The 7050-nt window shown below is 35.8% G+C and overlaps 1 pseudogene across 1 annotated transcript; it reads left to right on the top strand.

Annotated features, from left to right (window-relative positions):
- The first annotated feature begins 1263 nt into the window (after positions 1-1263).
- On the top strand, positions 1264-3246 carry LOC308250993 (alkyldihydroxyacetonephosphate synthase, peroxisomal-like; annotated as a pseudogene). The gene has a single exon. The product of its transcript is annotated as an alkyldihydroxyacetonephosphate synthase, peroxisomal-like (transcript).
- The last annotated feature ends 3804 nt before the right edge of the window (positions 3247-7050 follow it).

Below are 7050 nucleotides of genomic sequence, written 5' to 3'. Positions count from 1 at the left end.
CAAGAGAAACACACCATGCCAGAAGGGAATGGAATGAAATATACAAAATGATTCAAAGCAAGGGACTGAATCCAAGAATACTATACCCTGAAGGCTATAATTCAAAATTGAAGGTGAAATCAGGAGCTTCACTGACAGAAGAGGGCTAAAAGAGTTTATTACCACCAAGCCAGCAATGCAAGAAATGCTGTAAAAAGAAATAGAAAGGCAAGAAAGAATAAAAATGGTGACAAACAAGTACTTACCAATAATAACATTAAACGTAAACAGATTAAATGCTCCAATAAAAAGACATAGGGTAGCTGAATGGATAAGAAAACATGACCTATATATTTTCTGTCTGCAAGAGACCCACGTCAGAACAAAGGATTCACACAGACTGATAGTGAAGGTATGGAAAATTTTTTTCAGGCAAATGGAAATGAGAAAAATCTGGGTGGCAATATTTATATCTGACAAAATAGACCTCAAAGAAAAGGCCATAATAAGAGATAAGGAGAACCACTTCATAATACTAAAGGGAGCAATTCAACAAGAAGATATAATTCTGATAAATATATATTAACCCAATATAAGAACACACAAATACATAAAAAAAAAAACTTCTGCAAAATATCAAGGGAGAGAAAGACAGCAATACAATAATAGTAGGGGGCTTTAATATCCAAATGACATCACTGGATAAATCATCTAAACAAAAAATCAGAAAAGAAACATCAATCCTAAATGACTCTCTAGATCAGATGGACTTAATTGACATCTTCAGAACAAATCACTCCAAAGCTCCAGAATATACATTCTTCTCAAGTGCACACAGGACATTTTCAAAGATAGACCACATATTAAGACACAGGCAAATTCTCTTCAAATTCAAGGAGATAGGAATCATACCAAGTATCTTCTCAGATCACAAAGGCATAAAATTAGAAATCAACTACATTAAAAACAATGAAAAAAAAATCAAACACTTGGAGGGTAAATAGCATGCTATTAAACAATGATTGGGTTACCAAAGAGATCAAAGAAGAAATAAAAAGCATCCTGGAAACAAATGACAATGAAAACACAACAATCCAAAATCTGTGAGACACAATGACAGCAGTCCTGAGAGGGAAGTTCATAGCTCTACAGGCCTACCTCAAAAAAAAAACACAAGAAAAAGAGGTAATAAGTTATCTAATCTTGCAACTCAAAGAATTAGAAAGGGAGCAACAAGAAAAGCCCAGAGTGCTTTCACCCACGCCCAGTGGTCCCAGATGGCAGCACAAGGCGGAAGCCATGGCGGAGGCAGCGGCTGCAGCAGGCGAGATGGGCACCAGCGCAGGCTCTGGTTCTGCAGTGGACCGGGACCCGGACAGGGACCACGCGGGGAAGGGGCTGCGGGTTCTCTCGGGCCATCTGCTGGGCGGGCCCCAGGAGGCTTAGAGTACCAATGAGTGCAAAGCGTGGAGAGCAGCGTCAGCTGCCACGGCGGCGCCCACGACCACTCCCACCACGCAGGAGTCTGGCACCATCCCCAAGAAGCAGCAAGAAGTTTTGAAATGGAATGGATGGGGATATAATGATTCCAAGTTCATCTTCAATAAGAAAGGCCAAGTTGAGTTGACTGGGAAAAGGTACCCACTTGGTGGCATGATTTTACCAACTTTTAAAGAATGGATTGAAAATACCCTTGGAGTAAATTTGGAGCATAAAACTACCTCGAAAGCATCCTTAAGTCCTAGTGATACACCTCCTTCTATTGTAAATGAAGATTTTCTTCATGAGCTTAAAGAAACTAATATTTCATATTCACAAGAAGCAGATGATCGGGTATTTAGAGCTCATGGTCATTGTCTTCATGAGATATTTTTGCTCAGGGAAGGAATTTTTCATCGAATTCCTGATATAGTTTTATGGCCAACATGGCATGATGATGTAGTTAAGATTGTGAATCTAGCATGCAAATATAACCTTTGTATCATACCATTTGGTAGAGGAACAAGTGTCTCATGAAGTGTCCTGCAGATGAGACAAGAACAATTATTTCTTTGGACACTTCACAGATGAATCAAATGCTCTGGGTTGATGAGAACAATCGGACAGCTCATGTAGAGGCTGGCATAACAGGACAAGAATTGGAAAGACAGCTTAAAGAAAGTGATTATTGTACAGGTCATGAACCAGATTCCCTGGAATTCAGCACTGTGGGAGGATGGGTATCTACTCGGGCATCAGGCATGAAGACGAATATCTAGGCAATATTGAAGGCAATATTGAAGACCTGGTGGTTCATATAAAATGGTAACACCTAGAGGTATAATAGAAAAAAGCTGTCAAGGACCTCGTATGTCAACAGGCCCTGATACCCATCACTTCATCATGGGATCTGAAGGAACTCTTGGTGTGATAACAGAAGCTACAATAAAAATCAGACCAGTCCCTGAATATCAAAAGTATGGTTCAGTAGCTTTCCCTAATTTTGAACAAGGAGTAGTCTGTTTAAGAGAAATTGCAAAACAGAGATGTGCTCCTGCGTCTATTCGCCTCATGGACAACCTGCAGTTTCAGTTTGGCCATGCTCTTAAACATCAGGTTTCCTCTATCTTTACATCATTTTTGGATGGATTAAAAAAGTTTTATATTACAAAGTTTAAAGGATTTGATCCAAATCAACTAAGTGTTGCTACATTACTGTTTTAGGGGGACTGTGAGAAGGTTCTTCAACATGAAAAACAAGTATATGACATTGCTGCAAAATTTGGTGGATTGGCAGCTGGAGAAGATAATGGACAGAGAGGTTATTTGCTGACCTATGCCATTGCATACATTCGAGACTTGGGTTTGGAATACTATGTAGTAGGAGAATCTTTTGAGACTTCTGCTCCTTGGGACAGAGTTGCAGATCTCTGTAGAAATATGAAAGAAAGAATAATAAGAGAATGCAAAAAGAAGGGTGTTCAGTTTGCTCCTCTTTCTACATGCAGGGTGATGCAGACTTATGATGCGGGTGCATGTATCTATTTCTACTATGCCTTTAACTACAGGGGAATAAGTGATCCAATGACTGTTTTTGACCAAACCGAGGCAGCTGCTAGAGAAGAAATCCTCGCTAATGGAGGGAGTCTGTCACATCACCACCGAGTGGGCAAGTTACAGAAGCAATGGCTGAAAGAAAGTATCTCTGATGTCGGCTTTGGGATGCTGAAGTCTGTCAAGGAATATGTGGACCCCAATAACATCTTTGGAAACAGAAACTTTTTATAAATCCATTACTATTGTTATGAAAAAATGTCACTTTTTTTAAAAGTCTTCAACTATTGTTATGCCAGTAATCAAATATATCATGGGCTATATTTTGGCTACATGTGTTTATTGGTTTAACATAAATTTGTTTCATTCTGTAATTTGTTTTGTTTCTGCATTTGTGGATTGACAGATGGTGTTCTTAAGTCTCTCTCATTTGGTTATCATTTTAGTAAGTCTGCCAGTTGTTATGTCAGAGGAAGATGCTGCCAGCTGTTTTGTGCTGATGTTTCTTCTAACAAAGGCAGATTTTAGTGTCATCTAATGCTTACCTAGCCTCTTTTTAAAAACAGCATATCTGGGAAGCAGATATCTTGGGAAGAATTCCACTGAGGAGTGATGCACATGTATGTTTAAGAATGCATTCTAGTGTGAATAGGCCATTTAGGGAGGATACTCATGAAACAATATTGGCAGTTGGTTACTTGGGATGCTTTCAGTTCTGTAAAGTGGTTGGCCTACCCTTTCTTTTTAATTAGTATACAATTATAAAACTTTAAATCATCAATATACAAATTATTCTGTTTAGGGACGTGTTTTTGTTCTCTATATTTCTGTTTCTACTGAAGTATGAGTTGTATTTGTATCACTGAGATAACCTATTGTTATACCTTATTTCATTTGTGATTGCACATTCCTGTTGCTGAAATGCAGAAGCTGCAACGGGAAAGAAGGAAGACTCCTTGCATTTAACATCTCCAGTTCGAGAAATTGTTTGGCTAAAGAAACACAGTCATAATTTAGCTATTGAATGTGAAAGACTCAACAGTTTCAATGATAAATCTTTTTTTTTTTTCAATTAACCCAAACAACATGCTACATTTTCCTGTAAAAGTAAAGTTTCAGTTTAGTTTTTAATAAAGGTTTGCCTTTTTTGAATTACTGGTTTAACCTAAATTTTAAAAAACTGTAATGTTTTAATACACATAGCATAATAAAAATTTTGAAATATCATATTTCTTAAATAATAGGACATTAATCACATTTAGCAAATATTTTTACATTCAAATCTGGATATTAAAATACGTGAAATTATTACTTTGAATCACTGTCAAGTTTCATGATTCACATTTTGAGATGGATTCTTTTCTTAATGCAATACCTAATTTTGATAATTTTTAAAAATTAATATTTGATCATATAATGTAGGTCAAAATGCAGATGATCCTGTAAAAGGACACACTGTCTGTCCATGTAGCAACAGCTCCAGAGTATTTTTGGGCAGTTTGATACATTTTATATCTGAAGTAGCCTTAACCAGAAAAGAAAAATTGACAAAATGGTATTTTTAAGACTTCAAGATGATAAATAATTTTTAATTAATAAAATTGGCCTCAAACTAATAAACTTAAATCTGTAAGCAAATAAAAATTAAATATTACTTCAACAACAAAAACAAAATATTGATATATTAGAAGCTGCCTCTCTACATTGGTGATTTATTTTTAAGTATAAAATATCCAGCAGATCTGTGCTTAAAGCCCTTGATGTTTGAAATAGTTGGATACATGATGAGGAAATTACATTTTATTTGCCTCTAGAATTATAATAAAATAACAGCTTTATAAAATGCATATATTCATGAAGGTGATTTCCCTAATTGGTAATCAAAATGTAAAATTTAATATGGTACTAATATCTCACTGGAGTGTATACATGTTTCTGAGTAATTTTTTAAAAATAAAACAGATTCATAAACAGAAAAAAAAAAGCCCAGAGTTTCCAGAAGGAAGGTAATAATAAAGATCAGAGCAGAAATAAATGACATAGAGACCAAAAAACAATACAAAAGATCAAGGAAATCAAGAGCTGGTTCTTTGAAAAGATAAACAAGATTGATGAACCTCTAGCCAGGCTCACCAAGAAACAAAGAGAGAGGACCCAAATAAACAAAATCAGAAATGAAAGAGGTGAAGTAACAACCGACCCCACAGACATACAAAGGATTGTAAATAACACTACGAACAACTCTGGTCCAACAAACTGGACAACCTAGATGAAATGGACATATTCCTAGAAAAATACAAGTTTCCAAAACTCAATCAGGAAGAATAAAAAAACCCGAATAGGCCAATAACTACTGACAAAATTGAAACAGTAATCAAAAAGCTTCCAGCAAACAAAAGCCCTGGACCAGATGGCTTTACAGGGTAATTCTACCAAATATTCAAAGAATAACTAAAATCAATCCTTCTCAGACTATTCCAAAAAATTCAAGAGGAAGGCACACTTCCAAGCTCTTTCTATAAAGCCGGCATTACCCTAATCCCACAACCAGATAAAGACACTACAAAGAAAGAGATTTACCCCTGATGAACATAGATGTTAAAATCCTCAACAAAATTCTGCAAATCAGATCCGGCATTACATTAGAAGATTATAAACCATGACCAAGTGGGATTTATTCCAGGGATGCAAGGCTGGTACGATATCCACAAATCAATAAACGTGATACATCACATAGACAAATTGAGAGGCAAAAATCACATAATCATATCAATTGATGCGGAAAAGGCATTTGACAAAATCCAACACCCTTTTTTGATAAAAACTCTCAGCAAAGTAGGAATAGAGGGGTCATACCTCAACATAATAAAAGCCTTATATGACAAACCTACAGCCAACATCATACTCAATGGGCAAAAACTAAAACCATTTCCCCTAAGAACAGGAACAAGACAGGAATGCCCTCTCTCACTACTCCTGTTCGACATAGTACTGGAAGTACTAGCCATAGCTATCAGACAAGAAGAAGCAATCAAAGGCATCTAAATTGGAAAAGAAGAAGTGAAACTGTCCTTATTCACAGATGACATGATATTATACATCAAAAAACCCAAAGACTGCATCAAAAAATTACTAGACTTAATAAATGAATTCGGTAATGTACAGGATACAAAATTAACACCCAGAAATCTATGGCTTTTTTATACACCAGTAATGAACTCACAGAAAGAGAAACTAAATAAATAAAAAATAAAAAATCCCATTTACCATTGCAACAAAAAAAATCAAGATACCTAAGAATAAATTTAACCAAGCAGGTAAAAGACTTGTACTCAGCAAATTACAGGACACTGAAAAAAGAGAAAGAGGAAGACATAAACAAATGGAAGAATATATTGTATTCATGGATTGGTAGAATCAACACCGTTAAAATGTCCATGCTACCCAAAACAATCTATAGATTCAATGTAATCCCCATTAAAATACAACAGCATATTTCAAAGACCTAAAACAAACTCTCCAAAAATTCATCTGGAATAAAAAAGACCCCTAATAGCCATAGCAATCCTCAGAAAGAAGAACAAAATTGGAGGGATCACAATACCAGATATCAAGCTATATTATCAAGCCACAGTTCTCAAAACTGCCTGGTACTGGCAGAAGAACAGACATATAGACCAATGGAACAGAACAGAGAATCCAGAGATCAACCCAAACCACTATGCTCAATTAATATTTGACAAAGGAGGCAAGAGCATACAATGGAGTCGAGACAGTCTCTTCAATAAATGGTGTTGAGAAAATTGGACAGATACTTGCAAAAAAATGAAACTAGACAACCAACTTACACCATACACAAAAGTTAATTCAAAATGAATAAAGGACTTAAACGTAAGATGGGAAAACATAAAAATCTTAGAAGACTCCATAGGCAGCAAAATAGCAGACATATGTCGTAGCAATATCTTTACCGATAACAGCTCCTACGGCAATGGAAACTAAGAAGAAAATAAACAAATGGGACTACATCAAAATAAA

The sequence above is a fragment of the Plecotus auritus genome, assembly GCF_963455305.1.
Source record: "Plecotus auritus genome assembly, chromosome: 6".
NCBI classification, from domain to species: domain Eukaryota; kingdom Metazoa; phylum Chordata; class Mammalia; order Chiroptera; family Vespertilionidae; genus Plecotus; species Plecotus auritus.
This window is presented reverse-complemented; position numbering and strand designations above follow the sequence as displayed.